Source organism: Protopterus annectens, chromosome 10.part0, assembly GCF_019279795.1.
Source record: "Protopterus annectens isolate FY-2018-M chromosome 10.part0, PAN1.0, whole genome shotgun sequence".
Taxonomy (NCBI): domain Eukaryota; kingdom Metazoa; phylum Chordata; order Ceratodontiformes; family Protopteridae; genus Protopterus; species Protopterus annectens.
This window is the reverse complement of record NC_056744.1, coordinates 1,775,996,170-1,776,017,578: the sequence shown is the minus strand read 5'-3', so window position 1 is coordinate 1,776,017,578 and position 21,409 is coordinate 1,775,996,170.

The window sequence follows — 21,409 nt, the reverse complement described above, 5'->3', positions numbered from 1 at the left end:
GAAGGTACTCGTAACATCTGCTTTTATTACTACAGTAATGAAGATACTCGTAACAGCTGCATTTATTACTACAACAATGACGTTACTTTAACACCTACCTAACACAACTGTACTTTTTGAGCCCTTATTAGGGGTAGGTACTAGTTTGTGTAGAGAGTAAGCACTGGTGATATCTAGGAGCTGTTGTGTATATGTTGTGTGTATTCCCATGCTTTGCAGAAGTCTGATAAGTACAATACATTTAGAAGGAAGTTCTAGGGTTGCTGGATAGTGGGACACAACTGTCTTGCAATCACAGTGTCAAGATTGCTTTTTGTGATGTTGACTATTCCCTTTGTTGTCAACAGGAACATGGTATGGAAGTGAGGTTTCTGTCACTTTTAATTGTAGACAGTTTACTGAGGACACTGTGTTTCTGTGATTCTGTCACTTAACTGTTGACAGTTTACTCAGAACTGTGGTGTATAGCACAGTTTTGTGTGTAGTAGTAGCTAAGAAGGACTGTTTTGTTTACTTCTAAAGGGTGACTTTAACTAGGTGTCACCTGCTTACTCTGCAGCATGGTTTACCATGGTGCTGCATGTGGCAAAGTGTGGTGCAGCTCTTCTCAAACAAGAGCAAAGGGGTGCACTACTGCTGACAGTAGAGCAAACCATAAAGCACAAGCAACCATTCAGAATTTTGAGTGCTAGCAAGATTCCAGCAACTGCACAAACAGGACACTGCAGATTTTTAATTTAAGCATTCTTTTCCCTAGTGGTAGGGATCAGAAGTAGTCAAGTCCAACAATATTCAGCTTAGGCATGCAGCATGATGCAGCTCAGCTTAAGCACGGACAAAGCCATGCAACAATACCTAAAATAAATCAAACATTAAGCATAAACTGTCGATCATAACTTCAAAGTAAGCAAGTTTCCAGCACGTGTGAATAGGACAGTGCAGATTTCCCTTCTTTCACAAGTTAAACTGCAGAAACTTTAACTGTCACCAACACTAAGGGGACTTGATAGAAGAGATTGTCACTTTCCTCTAGCCGGGATGATTTCTGTACCTCTTCCCCAGTTGCTCTAATTCAGAGACTGTAAATTTCAAAGTAAAAAGACCAAGAATCATCCTTATTGTCTTATGGCAGCCTTAAAGTGTCTGGTTTCAGACTTAGTTTCCAATTAGTATAAGAATGGAATCTGTCCCATACAAGCAAAGGAAAGCATGGCTGCTAGCTTTCATCTCTTTCTCCCACTGAATCTTTTGGCTGGAGCCTCAGAGGTAAGTGAAGCTGCCAGAAATCTTTTCAGTGAACAAGCCTGTTCTGTTGAGAGAAAGAGGGTCTCTGTTTGGGCTGAATATTGTAGTTTGTCATCTCAGACATGTCAGTTTACATGTGATCTTGGCCTGTCTGAGACATCTGCATAACTTGGGTATGTGTTAATTCATAAAGTACATATTTCAGGCATCATTACACATCACAATCTTGTTGAAAGCGGGCATTTAACAAAGTGTCTTAAACGGGTTCTGTATTGTTGACTGTCTCTGAAGAAACCTTACCTTCCTTGAAACCATAACTTTAGGACTGATGGGCTCTCCTGTTTTCTCTTCAAACCAACTATTTTGGAGTCTCTAAAATTTATTTTTTGGAAAATGTAGCTGTTGTTGATGATTACCCTTATTTGAAGATTCTGCGCATAGTGCCATTTTTGTAGGGAACCATAGCGGATGTTTTGCAGGGATTTGATATGATGGGACTAACCAAAATTTCCTGTCAGAAGTGATATTGCAATTGCCAGTAAACCAGTCCATTCATTTTCTTGTTTCCTTATAAGGAATAAAATCCTGGTTGGAAAGAGTCATTTACACACTAGCCATGCACAGAAAGTTCAGGTCTTATCCGAAGTATAATGATTGGTCTCCTCTCTGTATCGTAGTATTTACCATGGTGCTAATTATGGTGGTAGAGGTCCTACAGGAAAAATTACCACCATGCATTTCCTAGTTGAATGACTGACTAACTTCTGTCAAATGACTCCCAGTTAGCATCCCTGGTTCAGAAAGATGAGCAGTTTTTCATCTCCTTTGGTCCAGGGAGCAAAGGTCTTGCAATAATTAAGCAAGCCTTTTCCAGAAGGATTACTGAATGTATTGTATTTCATCTTTAGATGGTGGACACCCTGTCAAAAAGTGCTGGTATTAAAGGCCACATCAGCAAAAGTTTAGCTGTCTCCATTGCATCTTTAAATATTGTTTCCATTGTTAACTTCATGCCACTCCCATTTGTTCATTAGCTCGCATTTTCTGCATGCAGTATTTCTTGGACTCTTGTTTCCAGGAGTCAAGCCTCCTTTGTGACATCACTAGTACAGGATTCTACCTTCTGAGCTGTCATTGACCATTCTGAGTTGGACAGAGGTTTTCTAATGATTTAGAAATTCTAATAGGAATTGTCTGCAGTACTAAATATGCAGTTGTATATTATCTGGATAAATCCTTCCTTTTGCTATGGAAAATTCTAGCCAGGATCAATTCTAACTTTACCAGGAATTGCCTGAAACACATCAGACAAACTGTAATGCATTATTTGTTTTATGTTTATTAACTGGCTAATTGAACTGGCTGGAAAGTGCTTTTTTAACCGTTACGTAGAGCAAAGGCAGGTTTACATAGTTTTTCCATACAACAGCAGTATTGTTGCGTGTTGCTGTAGTTATGCTGTTCACCTGTTTGTTACAGGGGATCAGTTATTTACAGTAACAGGACAGCACATTAAAGCAGTTTGGCAAACTAAGTGCAAAATTCTGCTGCTGAAAAAACAGTAACATAGTCTAGATATTTATAATTAATGATAACATAGTCCTAAGCACATAAATCTAATGCATCATGCTTTGTTGTTGCCTAATACGGAGTTATTTGAGAAGAGGACAAATGCTTCTTGATCCAGAAAAGGCTGCCTAGGAAAAAAATATTAAGAGAACTGGAAACTGCCTAAAGAACAATGGGGTGTACTGTAACACTTCAGGCCTTACAGATGTTTGTGAGTGAAACATGCATATTGTTGATATAAAAATTGTGCATAGAAAAATAATAAATCCAAACAGTAACTTCTTGAAGTACATGTAACACACCAAATATTGCCTTTTACAACACTGGGAACTATATAGTTATGGGGTGACTAAACCATAATTTTTGTGCTACTACTTAGCAAAACCAATTCTCAGACTTTCAAATCACTTGAGTGGAGATAACTTCCTGCAAACAGAAATTTTCATCTTCAGTGCAGACATTTCCAGTCATTCTCCAGACTTAATGTAATAATTTCCTGATTTTTGTAGTGTTCATGCCAAGAAGTTTTACAGATGAGTCTGTTTTCTTTTTGGAGGTAAGCTCGTGATATACAGTACTTGTCATTGAAAAGTTCTGACATAACAGCACTAGAGGAATGTCTGGAATGTCATTATCTATGGTGAGGTCTAGTGCTATGGCCCTGCTGTGTCAGTTGCTTTGTATGTAACCAGTGTTGCAAGGGGTTAACCTCAGAGAAGTGCAGTTCATTTGTCTCTGTAGGAGTGGCCTTACTGCTTATTCTTCAATGTGAACCTTAATTGCTATTTTCAGCAAGTGCAGAATTTTATGTAAGAGTAAACCTGACAAGAACAGGAATTGCCACCGCAGCTCTAAAAGGCAAGTTTGGCTGTTGGAAACAGCATGGCTGAATAGTCAACGACAGTGAGGTTGTAGAAGGCTATGCCTCATGTGATGAATGAATCGTGTTCATCTAAAGAAGTCTTGTGCAGTCTGTCTACCTTTGTTGGTAATATTGCTTATCAATCTAGATGCTATTAGCTTATAAGTCTTATGGAAAGGTATCATAAAGTGGTGGGTCTGCCCTGTATGAATCTGGGCATCTCTTCATTTTTCTGTTTCCCATATTTCCAATTTAAGCCCCTCTCTGTCTTCTCTTTTCCTATATCTAGGTGTCTCCACCCTGTCTAATCCCTGTCCCCTGTACTCACCTCATGCTATCAGTACTCTACTGATTGGTTCTCAGCCATCAGCAACTTACCTTGGCTCTTCCCGCTCCGTTCGCCCTGCGGGCTTACTCCGCTCCCCTACCCTACCCCCAAATCCCACACACCCCTAGCACCTCTACACTTATACCTGTATAACCACACCCACCATCCAGCCTCAACCAATTAGACTCCAATCCTCCCTCCATTAGCCACTTCCAATCCTACCCATTAAACAACTACTTCCCTCCCCCTTAATCAAATTCTCACCTGCCCCACCCAAAACACACAACTCTCCCATCCTTGCAACTTAGTAAGTTATAAATAACTTACTCTCACTACTCTATCTTACCATGATCTCAAAACCACAATTCTACTCTTTCCAACTACTACTACTTCTCAGTATAACCTACTTTCACTACCTCACCCAACCTACAAACATTAACCAGTCTCCACCCTTACACATAACATCATCTTAGCCAACCCCTTTCACACCCACACATCCCAATATCACCTTACCTGTACCCTATACAACACCACCTTCTCTTCCCCTACAAACCCATAACCCCTTATAAGTATCCTATCCCCTCTGCACCCAACAATACCCTCACATACCTAATAAAACTCACCCCTGACTCCAAGCAATCTAACTAACTTTCTAACCTACTCCTACATCTAGCCACCTTACTACTTTCTGGAGACATACACCCCAACCCAGGACCCTCCACATCTCCCTCAACAGATAAATCCTTACTATTCACCTCCTTAAATGCCCAAAGCATAGCTAACAAAGTCCCTAATCTCTATGCCTGGCTTGCACACAATAAACCAGATATCCTGTCTATCTCTGAAACTTGGTTGAAACCCCATATAAAAGAAACTGAAATAATACCACCCAACTATTCAATCATTAGAAAAGATAGAACCCACAAAAAAGGAGGCGAAGTAACCTTCCTATACTTATCCTCCTTAGTTACTCCTTATAACAAACCCACACCCCAGTTTAATAAAGCTGAATTACTTTTAGCCCTACTTCAAGTTAACCAACATAAACACATATGTATAGTCTCCCTTTACATCCCTCCTGGTGACAATACTTCTACACTTGAGGACATCCTCTCCTGGCTTTCTATTAACATTAGCATGGAAACAATAATTCTGGGGGACACTAATATCAACTGGTCCTCTATACAGTCTCCTACAAACCCACTTAACATTAACCTCTATATATTCTCACAACTGATCAACTCCATAACCAGACCCTCAAAACAAGTCCATAACGGTAGTATCCTTGACTGGATTTTAGTCTCCCACCCTCATTATTTCTCAGACAGTGGCACCTTTCCCGATTCCCTTAGTGATCACTTACCCACATTCATACATCGTTTGCCCTCTCCATTGCATCTTACACACACTTATATTACTATACGCCACCAAAAAACTTTCAATCCCATTACCTTCTCCAACTCTCTAAAAGCAATAAACTGGAATACTTTAAAAACTTTACCACTGGAACAAGCAGTCATCCACTTCAACACAACCTTCTTGAACCTCCTAGACCACCATGTTCCTTTAAGGACAAAAAGAATAAAAAACAAAACTGCTCCTTGGCTAACAAAAAACACACTAGCAACCATGCACCTCAGAGATAAAGCTTGGGCATATTACCAAAAACTCAGGACTCCCCTCACTCATAATGAATTCAAAATGCTTAGGAACAAAGTAAAAAAATTAATCATCATAGATCGACAGAACTATTTTTCTATACTCCAAAACAATAACAAAACAAACCCCCAAAAGTTTTGGAAAGGCATCTCCACCCTCCTTAACCCCAGCAAATCAGACAACCCTAGCCCAGACCCTGAAGCTCCAGACATAGATCTGGCTACTCAGTTCAATACTTTTTTCATTGATTCCATATCCAAACTAACCTTATCACTCTCATCCTCTAACACCACCACTCCCTCCACACTATCCCCATCATCCTCTTTCAATCCTATACCTCCTGTACCCCCCATCTCTGCTTCCCCTCCTATTTCCCCTCCATCATCACCCCTCAATACCCCCTCCTCTCAGCTTCCACCATTCTCACTCAAACCTGTACCCACATCCACCATAAAATAACTCCTCCTGAAACTGAAACCATGCTCTCATGCCACCGATAACATTCCTTCATACTATCGTGCTATAGCTGCAGAAGCCATTGCCTACCCCATCAGTATTCTAATCAACCGCTCCATTCAAGAAAGTTTAGTACCCCAAATCTGGAAAAGGGCTTATGTCGTACCTTTGCACAAAGGTGGCAACAATAATAACATAACTAACTTCCGTCCCATCGCCATCCTATCCCCCATCTCTAAACTCCTGGAAAAGTGTATCCACCTACAACTTTTACCATATCTCATAGATAATAATCTACTTATTCCCACACAACATGGCTTTAGACCCGCCCTTCTCTCCTTCCTGGAAACTGTGAATAAAGCACGAGATTCAGGCCACATTGTCTCAACCCTTTTGCTAGACCTCTCCAAGGCCTTCGACACTATCTCCCACAATTTACTCCTAACTAAACTCTCTAAGCTTAACCTGTCACCTTCCTCTCTGAATTCATTCACTAGCTACTTATCTAATAGATGCCAAGCTGTAAAATGGAAAAAAGCCACCTCCCCATTCCGTAATACTCCAACTGGAGTCCCTCAAGGATCCATACTAGGCCCCCTTCTTTTCAATATATTCATAAATGACTTCCATAACTCCATCCCCTTCACTAACATCATCCAATATGCCGATGATTCAACTATTATCTGTTCTGCTACCTCTATACCTACCCTTCTAAAGCTCACACAAGATGCATTCTTAACCACTGAACTATGGATGAAAAAAAATCACCTCGCACTAAATGCATCTAAAACCAAACTAATGCTATTCACCCCATCCAAAGCCACCTCTTATAATATAAGTACATTCCCTATCACTAGTCATAGTAATACACCCATCGAACTCGTTTCAGAGGCCAAATTATTAGGTGTCAAAATTGATAGCTCAAATTCTGCTCCCATCTTCAACTTAATATAAAAAACCCATAAAAAAATTTGGTATGCTCTACCGACAAAATCGCTATTTAACACCCTCCACTAAAATCACCCTCTCCACCACATTTCTCATCCCCTCCCTCCTCTATGGTGCCCCACTCCTAACTAACCTACAATCTTCACTCAAATCACAACTCTCCTCTTGCTATAACAAAATTGCCAAGTTTGCTACTGGCCATAAGTCCACTTCACACCATTGCTCATCTCTTCACAAACTAAAATGGTTGGAACTCACCAATCATCTTACCTATACTCAACTTACTGTTGCCCACAAGCTAATTTTCTACCCTTCCGTCTGTCCCTCCCTTTCCTCTACCTTCAAAATGCACCTCCCTGATAGACTACTTACATCTAACAACCAAAACCTAATAGAACTGTATAAACCATCTCGTCCCCCAGGAAAAAATCTCCTATCCTATAGTCTAACTCATCTCTGGAACTCTCTACCACCACCCATCCGCACCACCTCCAACATCCATTCTTTCAAAAAATCTCTTCACTCACATCTATTTTCCCAGTGGGAATGCTCTTGCTATCACCCCATATAATCTCCTCTCCTCTCTTCTTTTCTCCTCCTATCTCATACATCCTGATCTCACTTGTTTAAGCCTTGATACCGATTGCATAACATGCACCTCTTAGTGTAACATAAAAGTCACCTCTGTTATCATATTGTAAATTTTATTCTCTCTTTTGATTGTATATTAATCACTATTCTGTTGTATTTGTTTTTACTAGGCTTTTGTAACTATAACTTTAACAATTTGTAACAAGATATTTCACTGTAATTTTCTGCATGGAGCTTTTCTCCCCAGGACTCCATTGAAAATGGGTTCTTTGTGACCAAATGGACTATCCTGGTAAACCAACTGCAAATAAATAAATAAATATTTGAAGTTAAGGATCCCCTGTTAATCCAGCTGAAAAAAATTATCTTTAAAAAAAATAGTATTATTTCTAGAAGAGAATTTGATGATTCCGAGGAAGCATCCTCTTCAGTTCGTCACTGGAAAAACACAGAAAGGACTTCTATTCCTTTTACCATGTTAAACCTTTTATCCCTACAAGAAAAGCTGATGTAACCCCTTAATGTTGTCCTATCTCGCCATAATTCTTGCTGGTTGGGTTCAGAGCCATTCTCTGCTCTGACCTGGCCGAATACTAAAGCTCATGAGCTTTCACTAGCTCAAGGCTAACCCCTATCCCATGATGCTCTGGGCCAAATCCCCAGATCTCGTTTGCCTCTCAAGCATCGAGGTTGTTGTCTGGCTTGCTGGCTCGTTGGCTAAGGAGACTAAATTTGTATTTTTTCACTGTTATTTTCTTGATTTTTCCTCTCTCTTCCACTCTTAACAGTTATCGTGAGTTTGCATTAGGTCTTGTCTCTATTTTTTCCTAGTTTAGAGAGTGCCATTTAAGTTAGAGGGCTGCTCCTTTCTCTCTCTACTTCTGTCAAAAAAAAAACCTTTCCTATAAGATAAGTACTTGTCAGGAGCAGCTCCTTTTTGTATAATGTCTAAAGAAAAAGAGCATCAACCTTCTGGTTTAAAAAACGTGATAGATGTACCCAGAAAATATCTATCATCGACAGCCATACTAGCTGTGTCTACTGCCTCGGCGAGGTACATTTACAGGACCCCTGCACTATCTGCCATGCCTTCAGTAGCAGGGTGCTCCATGAAAGAAAGAGGAAACTAATTGATACGGGTTTAATGAGAGGGGCTTTTTAGGAGTCTTTAGACAAAGGACAGAGCTCCAAATCTTCCTCCCCTTGTTCCTCTAAGACACAGTCTACCAAAAAACCAGCTTCCTCAGCTCCATTGACTGAGCCACTTAAAAAGATTGCGAACCAGATTCAGAACTGAGGGCTCTTGGTTCCGACACAACCATTACTTCTGCGGCTCCAACAGTATACTCAGAGCAGGCAGAAGTGTCTAGTAGAAGACACTCCCCAGAACTGGAGCCTGTCTCGCCTATCTTGAGATCGCCCATTTTGGACCGGGGTAGATCTCCTTCCTTATCCACCCATTCCTCCAGGAGCTTATCTGATGACATGGAGCGGTTGGTGAAGAGATGACTCAAAACACCAGCCCTGGCAAAAAATTTATCGTCTCAGGACCAGAAGGTCTCAGAGCCATCCATACCTACATGCCCCGTTGTGATTCCTCCTCCAACCACCTGAGCATCTTCAGAGCCCGAGAGCTTGGATCCGACAGTAGTGGAACCGTTGGCTTTGAGAGCTCCTTTGGAATCTTTGGTGCCGACTGCACTAACTTCCTCAGCTCCATTGGAAGTCGAGGGGTCTGGTAGCCAAAACTCGCCAGTCGGGTCTGGGGGTGGGGAGTTGGCACGGACTGTAGTCCAACCTGACTCTTCCTCTCAGTGCCTTTTCTAGGTTGAGTTTGACTCCTATATCAGCTTCAGAGCCGTCTGCACTGCCTCAACGTCGACCCTCTGTTGCTTCGGAGCCGAGGGCCACTTTGGAGCAGGGTGTGAACACTTTTGAGCTGATGGAGAAGGTGATGTCACCCCAGACCGCGCTGCCATTGGATCCAGTCTCTTGTCCCTCCCAGGTGCTAGTGATAATCTCTTCATCTCCGCCTCCCCCTAGATGAAGAGACCCGGAGATTTGGGGAGCCCCTGTTGGCAGCATCTCTTCTGAAACCTCACTGGAATACCCCCTCCAAGGATGTCCCTCGGAAGAGACTGTGCAAGAGGAAGCAGATAGACTTCCCTGAGTTTGTCACCTGTGATACTGACTTGGATGAGTCTAAAGGGCCCCCAAGGTCCACCTCCGAGGATGTATCCTTTGCTGACATCCTGGAAATCCTGAAGCAGAGGGTTAACTATCAGCCCATCAACACTTCAGAGGAAGAATCGGTATACCTGGAGGCTTTTTGGTCTCGCCCTTCCACTTACTGGGTAACTCCCCCTTATGACAAACTGCTAGAGGTCATATCCCATAAAGCCTGAACATCGCCTGATACAGTGGAACCTGTTCTGAGGAGGCCCAACAAGTTTATTACCACCCCCTCGGATAAGGAATTTTTGATGAAAGGTGTCCCTGTAGATGTCCTGGTGGTGGCGTCAGCCACCAAGAAGGAACTCTCGGAGACCACTTCATCTGTTCATCCTCCTAACAGAGAGTCTAGGATTATGGACAGATATGGAAAGCATACCTTCTCTTCAGTACCCTTTATCCTATGGTCACTGAACAACTACCTTACCCATTTTATGAGACTTCAAAGGGATTTCCTACAGGAGCTGAGAGATTCCCTTCAGGGTACAGCAGCTTCAGGGTCCGCAGATAAAGTGTCTTCACAGCTCTCCATCCTCACTTCCATTGCAAACACCTCCATGAGACTGATTTCTTACGCAGCGGATGGAGCACGTAGGGCAGCAGCAGCAGGAGTTTCCCTCAGGAGACATTCCTGGATGTGCCTTTGCAATTTTGCTGAACCCTTTAGGTCTTCCTTCACCAATGCCCCCTTTGATGGTTCATCCCTTTTTGGAACAAAGATGAAATCTGCTTTAACCAGGTGCGAGCAGGATGAGAAAACCTTATCTGCCATGGGAGTCCATTTTTCTGCCCAATCTAGACCTTATCCCAAAGGTCTAAAGGGCAGAAAAATGTGGTTCCACAAGTCCCAAAAAGGTTTTCCTGATGCACGTGATGACTCTTCCCCCAGGGGCAGAGGGGAAAGTTATAATGGAAGAATCCAACTTCACGGCAGAGGGGATCTGCAAAACCAGGGGACAGAAATACATTTTCTGACAGGCCCTTCCAGCACTCCTGAAAGGAGGCCTATCTGCTTTTCTCTGGAGGCAGTCGGGGATCAATTGTCACTGTATCCAAACGCCTGGCAAGAAACTTCCTGAGACAAATGGGTGCAAACAATAATATGCAGAGGTTATTACATACCCTTTTCTACCTCCCCAGCAAACAACTGGTCCTTACAGGATGCCCCACCTGGACAAAAGGAACATGAAACACAAGAGGTAATCTCGTTGCTAGAGAAGAGAGTCATCCAAGAGGTCTCCGCAGACCAAATAGGATCCAGGACTTACTCAAGATTCTTTTTAGTTCCAAAATAGACAGGGGACTGGAGATCCATTCTAGATCTCAACAAACTAAACAACTCAGTGAAGAAGTCAAAGTTACGGATGGTAACTCTGTAGTCAATCTTCCCATTTATAGGGAAAGACAATTGGATGTGCTCAGTAGATCTCCAGGATGCATATTACCATATAAAGATGGACAGGCAATCCAGGAGATACACTTTCAGCTAGGAGCCAGTCATTACCAATTTCAAGCCCTGCCCTTTGGTCTCACTACAGCCCCCAGAGTTTTACCAAATGCATGGCAGTGGTCACGGCTCCCTTGAGACATCAGGGAGTCCAGGTGTTTCCATATCTAGATGACTGGCTCCTCACCGCCATCACCAGGCATCTACTTCTTCAAGCGAGGGATGAAACACTGTCACTTTGTGCCACACTAGGCATCACAGTAAACTTAAAAAAAATCTGCCTTGTCGCCATCTCAACATATTACCTTCTTAACTGCAGATCTGGATTCAAAAAGTATGACAGCAAAACTTATCCCAGACAGAATTCAGTCCTTTCACCGGCAAATCAGGATTTTGATGTCAAAGAAAAAAGTTCAAGCCAGATTTGTGCTGCCAGTTCTGGGTACCATGGCAGCAGCTATCCTCCTAGACCCACTTGCATGTCTACACATGAGAGTTCTACAATGGTTGCTTTTTGCTCAGTCGTCAATGCAAGATCTTCCACTGCCACACACCAGATTATCATCACGGAGTCATGCAAAAAATATCTTTGGTAGATGCAGACAGATCAATTGCATCAGGGCCGCCCCTTTGTTTTTCCTCACCTGAACGCAGTACTGACCATGGACGCTTCGCAGATTGGGTGGGGGGCATTATCTGGGAATGACAGTCCAAGGCCTAGGACAAGATCACGAAAGCCACTTGCACATAAATGTTCTGGAGATTAGAGCCGTGCTTTGTGCATTGCAGGCATTTCAGGATTCTCTTCCCATGGGAACAGTTGCAATTCAGACAGACAGCATGTCAGTAGTGTGGTATATAAACAAGCAGGGAGGAACCAAATCTTACCCACTATGTCAGGAGGCATAACGAGTTTGGCAATGAGTGATCGCTTCTCAACTTTTTCTGATAGCAAAGCACATTCCAGGAGAATCCAACGTGATAGCGGATAAGCTCAGTAGAGCGATTTTAATGCCTCATGAGTGGTCCTTGAAATCAGAGATTGCGGAAGTGATCTTCCAGAAATGGGGCCAGCCTTGCTGTGACCTATTCGCCAGGTCTATGAATACCAAATGCAGCAACTACTTTGCCCTCACCCCCCCCCCCGGGAAAGTCACCAAGGAATGCATTGGTTCACGATTGGCCCGCAGGATTTCTCTATGCCCTCCCTGTTCCTTACTGGCCTCATCAAGTTTGGTTCCCCTTTCTCTGGACACAATCTGCTGGAGGAACCTTATATTCTGGATCCAATTCCAGATCTCTTGACCATTATTTGGAGGAGTTCCATCCATCTGTCCAAACCCTCAAGTTGACAGCATGGCTAGTCCAGTTCCACGCATAGCCAGGTGTTACCCTTTTCCCCTGCAGTGAGTCATATTCTCATTTCTTCTCATAAACCATCCACGAGGAAATTATTCTCCACTAAGTGGAAAAGATTTTCATGTTGGGCTGCAAAACAGAACATAGAGCCTTTTACAGCTTCCATATCTGCAATTTTAGACTTTCTTACTTAACTGTTTGAAGAAGGAGCTGCTAAAGCTACCACTAGGGTTCAGTTGGCAGCCATTTCCAATTTCCATACTGGAGAAACGGGAGTCCTGATTATGTCTCATAGGTTATTTAAGGCTTTCCTCAAAGGTACCTTATTACTCAGACCCCCAATCAGAGAACCCACAGTCCCTTGGGATCTAAATCTTGTGCTAACTTTGCTAATTTTACTACCCTCTTGAGCCCGCATCATCTTGTGATTTTAAATTTTTGTCATGGAAGACTCTCTTTTTAGTAGCCATAACCTGTGCCAGAAGGGTATCGGAGTTACAAGCTCTCTACTCATCCTCTGTATATCATTTTTCACATGGATAGGGTCTCCTTGAGAGCTAATCCCTCATTCCTTCCCAGTGTCTGTTCAAAGAATAATTTGAACCTTTCCATTGAATTGCCAGTCTTTTTTCCAAACTATAGTGACAAGGCAGAATATAAATTGTACCAGCTGGATGTTCATAGACAATTATGCTTTTACCTGCACAGGACAAAAGATTTCAGGAAATCCGACCAGCTTTGTATGTCCTTTTTGGACAAAAAGAAAGGATTGCCAGTTTCCAAGGTAACCTTATCTAAATGGCTTACTGATTGCATTTCTTTCTGCTACAGTAAGCAGGATAAGCATCTACCAGGAAAGGTAGGAGGGCATTCCACTAGGGCAGTCTCAACATCCTCTGCTTTTCAAGCTAGACTTCCTATTGATTCTATTTGTGCAGCTGCAACATGGGTGAGACCTCATACCTTTACCACTCATTACAAAGTAGACGTGGCCTCCCGGAACAAGTCCTTGTTTGGATCCACTGTATTGAACAATCTTTTTATCTGAGCCACCCTAGGATAAAGGTGCTAGGGATGCTGTCCCAACCAGCAAGAATTAAGGTGAGATAGGACAACATAACAGTAAGAAGTTATGTACTCACCATAACGTTCTATGTTTGCTGTCCATCTCGCCTATATTCTTGCATCCCACCCTCCTTCCCCCATCCTGTGTTCCTGAAGGAACTGTTGGATAACTGTATACTATGCACATATTTTTTGATGGTTTGGAGCCTCTGTTCCTGTCCTTTGTAAGGTATCTATATATGTTTTTGTATATATATATATATATATATATATCTACAAATTTTCTGTGATTATCTTTCGCTTGCAAACAAGATCTGGGGATTTGGCCCAGAGCATCATGGGATAGGGGTTAGCCTCTAGCCAGTGGAAGCTCTCGAGCTTTAGTATTCAGCCAAGTCGGAGCCAAACCCAACCAGCAAGAATGTTGGTGAGATGGACAACAAACATAGAACATTATGGTGAGTATATAACTTCTTATTCCACACCATGGTTTCTTGTACAGTATTGTTAATATATCCAATAACTTTCACACAGCACATTTCAGTAGGAAATAATATTCTCTTTTATTGCAAAAAAAAAATGTATTTGGGAGATTAGAAATAAAGGTCCTGTCTGTGAAAAACAGGATAATGGAATTTTTATACTTTATTTTTGTTAAAAGCAACATTATTGTAACAGTCATAGAACAGCCACTGAACAATTAAAAATGTACACTACTGCATTAATTTTGCTAAGATCTACTGACACCTTGTTTATGATTTTCCATATTAGGCATGAGTTCTGGATTCCATAATTGAACTTTCTACAGAGAACAAAAGTTTTTTTTTACATTTCTGCCCTGTCAGCAATTACTTGTATCAGGCAAGAAGCAACCTATCAGATGCCTACCAAAAAGCATTCAGGAATCCATCTTGTTATGAAAGCATTTTAGAAATGAAATATGCACATTGACATTTTCCCTTCTCTGTGCACCCCATTCTTCATCCATCATGACTGCTCTAGCAATAACCAGACCAATCTGTCGGTAGGGATAAGCTTGATTTCCACAAATGCAGTAATATATAATGCTGCTATGGTTTGCCCTCCAGCCCTATCATAAATTTTCCAGGTAAAATTGCAAGGTATTATCTTACCTCTCAACTGTCCCTGATTTTCAGAGATGTCCCTGATTTTGACTCAAATTTTAGCTCTATCCCTCTTAATCCCTCCTAAACTTGGTAATCTTTCGAGAAAAGGTGATGAATTATACCTAATAAGTTCATAGGTTCATAGGTTGGTACTAGGCTATCAGCCCTAGGGCCTGTACAAGCCTAGCCATAACAATTCCCTGGCTATTTCTTCCCACATTATTTACTTTCCTGGACCCCTGTCTAGCAGGGTGACTGACGTGATCCCTGGGGTGAATTTCCTTTCTCCCATCCAATCGTCAAGGTTCCTCTTGAAGTGATTGCAATAATTAGAGATATAGACTTATTTTACCATAAAACATGTATATGAATTCACATTCTCTTTTTCTGTCAGTATCTCAAGTTAATTGTACTAATATTTTAAAAGTGTCCCTGATTATTTCTGGATTTGTCCCAGATTGGTTGAGAGCTATGCCATACACAGCCGTTTCAAAAATACAGTCAATAATAAAAGCTTGCCTATGTCTTGACGGAACAAAAAGATCATCTGAATATAGGATTGCCACCCCTCGGGTTATTTTCCAGACAATCCAGAAATCAAACTGATTCTCCGGTAGTTCGGAAAATACTGTACAAACTCCGGTTTTCTGTTTCAGAAAGGAGTTTGTAAATCGGCTGATTTACTATGCTTTTTTTTTTTTTTTTTTTTTACAAAAAAGCATAGTAAATCAGCCGAAAGCAGGCAGCACGAATGGAAAAAGAGGGTGTTCCTTATCTAGTGACATCATCACAACATCATAAAATGGGTGGGAGAGAGGTAGTATGGGTGGGGCTACTGGTGACATGAGAGGTGTGGCTTTACTCCGGTTTTAGCCACAATGAAAGGTGGCACCCTATCTGCATACTATAAATAACCTTAATTAATAGTCTCTTATTTTCACATTCCCCCAATTCCTTTCTATATGTTATCATATATTTTACTAAAATGTTGAAACAGTTTATTTTTGTTTTTACTGTGCTACATTTCTTGTCAATTGTGGTCAGTGGTAGTGATTCTTTTTTTTTTTTTTTTTTTTTTTTGGTATTTGCAAGTTAACATTTTGTCTGGATTGTAATAATTTTATAATGCATACTTTTACCATGGAAATAATAATACCTAATAATAAGATTTTAATAGTATAAGCATGAAAAACTTTAAAATTCCTCCTCTCCAGCCAGAGAAAAGGGTTGTTAATTATACAGACTGCTAACTATCAAGCTTCTTTGGCATGTGAAAGTTCAGCAACTTTCAGAATTATTTTTAGGTGACCATGAATGGTACCAGTGTTATCTAGAATAAAAGAGCAGCACTCTGTTTAAATGAGCTCACAAGTACCCCTTTAGAGGCAATGGTGAAGTTGAGTTCTGTAGCACCACCTCTGCTCAGTGCAGTCATTTCTTGGATAATTAAATTAATGGGCACAAAGGTAGAATTGCTCAAAATGTCCAAGTGCTTAAACAACTTCCAAAGCTCCCAGATAGATTTCACCAACCCATAAACAGGTACAGTACCTGCCCCAGAAATGACCCCATCACCAAGATCCATGTGATAAAGCCCTTTAAAAGCATTTTTTGTATAACATTATGATAAGCCTAGGAGGTATTTATCTTTCCATCTGAGTTAGAAATGTCTTTAATATCTCTCTTGCAATGAGCATTACAAATCTTTCCTTCAGTTAAAATAGCTGTATGCCATATATCTGAAATAACACAACCTACGTAACAACAAGCAGCCCAATCTGTAGGCAAGGATAAACTTGATTTCCACAAATGTAGTAATATTCATATCATGCTGCTGTGACCTGCCCTCCAGCCCCATCATACATTTTTCAGGTAAAATCACAAACACTAATTGCAACAAACAGTGTTCTGTTTTTGCAATGAACATGTCCTTTAGCAGTCATTGATAGCTGAAGCTGCATTTCTGTAAAGGGGGGTGAAAACTTGTTTATTCTTCCAGTTTTTAGCAAACAAAAATAAGACAAAATGCAGTATGAAGCCCTGAATCAGTCACTGGTGTAGGAGACAATGGAGTACCCCATAATATGCAATAGGAATATGCTCACAAACCCAACATTTACTAACATTGAGGGTCTGTGTTTAAGTATGCAAGGCAGCAGAAAAAGTATTAAATCTAGGATACCATTCATATGCTCTTTATTTGATCTTAGCCAAATGCCTGTCTATTGTTTTTGAAAAGTGTGTATGTCTGTTAAGAAATGATTCAGTACTTACAGTTCAGATAGTCACAGATGATGGCTTGCTTACAATTCCTGGTGGCAAAAGCAAGAAAGATAAAATGATAAAAATTACAGTAACTATTCTGATGAGAAGTCCATAGGAATATCTGTCATGTTGGGGCTGGAAAACATTTTAAAGAAGCTCTATACAAGGATGTTGAGTTAATTTGTCCATAGTTCATATGCTATCGATCACAGGCTTTAATTATGGCGGACTTGGAAAAATAATGCTGTCTGGATAAAACAATGTCTGTATCAGTGTCCACAAGTTATGATGAATCTGTCATGTTGAATTCTGAAGCAAGAAAACTACAGTCAGTATTGAAGAAGATTCACTAAAGTTTAGATCATTCCTGGGTGAGGTAGGAGAATCACTTGATTTAACTTCCTGATCTGGTAAAAAAGGATTAATTTAACTGCTTTTAGTTCTGGATGCAATCTGGAAGGCAGATGTAGAATCAAGTTGGATGATAAACAATTTATAGTTTGCTCTGGATTTGGTTTGGATGGTAAAACGTCACTGGTTATCACTTCTGAATGCAACAATGTCCGCTGTGTTTAATCTGGGTCTACTGGCAATAAGTTCTGCTGGTTCACATGGTCTGTGACATCAATGGGATCTTGGATGTATTCATCAAAAGGGAGGGTTTTCTTGACATTTGACACATAGATCCAGGTGGTGAGACCCTCACAACTGATGGCATTTGCAGTTATGAGCAAAACCAAGTATGGTCCTTTCCATCTGGTGCTAAGTGAGTTTCTTCAGGAATGTACTTTTATGTATACAAAGTGTCCAGGTTGCAAGTTATAATGGTGGTGCTGTGTGGGTCATTGGACTGCATGCAGAACAACACTGTAGTATTTCTGCAAAACAGAACAAACAGATTTGCAGTACAAAAGTATGGATTAATGGACATCTTGCAATTCTAAATTCTTACGGAAGGGTATAGCAGGTATTCTCATTGGTCTGCCCATGAGAATTTCATGAAGGACAATTTTCTAGTAATACTAATTGCATTTCTGATAGTAAATAAAACTAAATGCAAAGCTTTTGGCCATTTAAGACCAGGTTCCTCAAATTTTAGCTAACCTAGTCTTTAATGTTTGATTGGATCTTTCCACTGTACTCTTAAGCCTGTAGTTTACATGCACAATGAAACAGTAATTTAACATTCAAGGTTTTATAAAGTTGTATTACTTGGATAGTAAAATGCATGCCCAGATCAGATTGTATGCAAAAAGGAAGGCCAAATCTGGGAATTAATTCATTCAATAATTGCTTTGCTACCATGTGTGCATCATTTTCGCACACTGGTATGCATCTATCTATCCAGAGAAAATATCAACCGCAACTAATACAGAGTTTAATTTATGCACTTAAAGAGGTTCAATAAAATCCAACTGCAAATAACAGAATGGTCCTGAAGGTATTTTTTCAGTGATTGAACAGAAGATGCATGTATTGATTTAGACAATTTGGGCTCTAAACAAACTGCACAAGTTTATTTACAAAATGTTGAGCGACTTTTGAAAGATGAGGGACATACCAATCACTGGAAATCTGTTTTATTAATACATTTTTGCCCGAATGAAAAGGTAGATGGTAGGCTTTTATTAAATGAGTTAAGAAATTTTGTGGGGCTATGTGTTGACCATCTGGTTGGTGCCATAAAAGGTCTGGAGAGCGACTGATGCCATTGCTTATCCACCTAATATGCTCGAGTCCTCTTTCTGATCTGCAAAGACAATAACTCTTGCAAAGAAAAATTATTGTTACTTTCATGCAGTTGCTGCAAAAATATACCCTGAACAGGAAAAGGCAATGATGCAGCCTGTGTATTGCTGCCATATCTGCAAACATAATACCCATTGTTAAAAAATGAGTCATTGGTCTTATGTGCACCACATTTCACTACAGCAGCCTCCCTTGGTAATAACAAATTGACAAAAACAGCATTTTTCATTACTGTTCCTGATGATGTTAAATAACTTCTTTCCAAAGAGTTCCAAAATCATGAACTATTCCATAAGCATAACAAGAAGCTATACGAATTGTTACTGACTGGTCTTTGTCACTCTTACAAGCTACAGTAATGGCTACAAATTCAGCTACTTGAGCAGCCGCATTTTAATTTAATTATCCAGTTAAAATTCCGTCTTGTGTGCGAACAGAAAAGGCTGCTACAAGTTTATCATTATCTCTTCGAACACAGGAGCCATCCTCGAAAAGAATTCGATCTATAAAGGTCTTTTAGGTCTAAACTAGGAGAAAGCACAGTGTTAGCAAAACCACACAATCACGAGGTTCTCCTTCATCCACTGTAGGAATTAAAGAAGTAGGTTTAAGTGGTGAACATCGAACAGTCTGTAAAGAAAGGTTATTAAGTAAAGACAATTCATATTTAGACAATCATGCTGCAGATAGATGATGTGTTTTAGTCTTCAATAACAGAGTTTCTGCAGAATGTGGAACTGCCACGCATGTTTCGTGCCTGAGAGTCAGTGTAGCCACTGTGTCTATGAAGAATGCTGTCAGTGCCATTGCCTTAAGTCAGCGAGTGGTGGGCTGTACCTACAGGACCAAGATTCATTCTGAAATAAGCAATGGGTCTAAAACCATCATTTCTATGCTCTGCTAGTAATCCTAATGCACTTTATTTCTTTTACTACACAATAAGAAAAATATGTTAGAATAATCTGACAGCCCAAGTACAGGAGGATTTAAAAGTTATGTTTTCAATTGTACAAATGCTTGTTCATGATGATCCTGCCAAATAATGGTTCAAGGGTGTCTTTAAGAATTCAAACAGAGGTTTTACAACTGCTGCTTAATTAGAAATCCATTGTCAACAGTAACCTGTTAATCCCAAAAAAAGCTTTTCAACTGCTTTTAATGTAGTAGGGCATGGTGTAGTTTGGATTGCAGCAGCATGTGAAGGCAAAATCTGCCAAGTACCTTCTGGAATAAGATTTCCCAAGTTGTTATTGTCTTTTCCCAGTTAGGGGTCGCCACAGCAGACCTCCGGTCGCTAATGATTGGCAGTAGATTTTGACGAATGCCGAGGTGCCAGCTCAACGTTCAACCTTCAACGAAGGCACACCCATTTACGCATGTCTTTCGAATGCCCACCCAACCACAGGGAGGACATGCAGACTCCACACAGAAGGCACTCCAGCCGAGAATCGAAAGGGAGAACCTCTTGCCATGAGGCAACAACGCTACCGCTGCACCACCGTGGATGTCAAGATTTCCCAAGTACTGAAGCTATTATTTCCATAATTGCAATTTGTCTCTATAAACTTTGAATTCTAATTCAGTTGTGTCAGAAAAAAGTAGTGTCTTCATTACAGTCATGCAAAGTTTACGAGGCATGAAGCAAATCCTCTACATACTCAATCAAAGTAGACCCACAAGGACATTTAATTTTGCCTAAATGATTCTTTATTTCTGTAGAAAAAAGGGTGGGAACTTCTACATGCCCTTGCAGTAATCTAGTCCAGGTGTATGGCTGTCCTCTATTAGTAAATGCAAACAGATATTGGCTATCTGGATGTACAGGGATAGAAAAGAAGGCAGATGAAATAACTACCACTGAGAAAGTTGTGGCATCTGAAGAGCTAGAACCAAGTGTTGTTGTAGGATTAGGAATGACTGGAAGTGTTAGTACTACCACAGCATTTACTGCACATAAATCTTGTACAAATCTGCATGTACTTCCCCTAGTTTCTTTACAGGTTAAATAGGAGTGGTAAAAGGACTGCACGTTGTGACAGCGATACCCTGTTGTAACAAGGCAGAAATAACAGGTCTGATTCCTTTTTCTGCTTCTAACGACAAAGGATACGGAGCTACCTTAGGGAGGTGCTCACTAGGTTTTGATGTTATATATATATTTTTTGGCTCTATTTAATTTTCATTGGTGGTCCAGAGCTGCAGAAGAATTGTGTTTGATTTCTTCATGCCAACATTTTCTTAATTTTACTGTGATGTTAAAATGGCAAAAAGTGGTATCTTCATCTGTGCAGATAGTGTTTGAATATAATCCTAAAGATTTATTTATTTATTCATTCTTAGGAACATCTAAGAATACACTGTCAGGTGTACAGTAAACAGTATGTGTAAGTTTACACAGTAAATCTTTGCCTAACAAATTTAGAGGGGCCGAATTTCCTGAAATAAAAGCATGCTAATCTTTTAATGAACCAATTTGAATAGGAGCAAGTTTAGTTTCTAGATAGTCT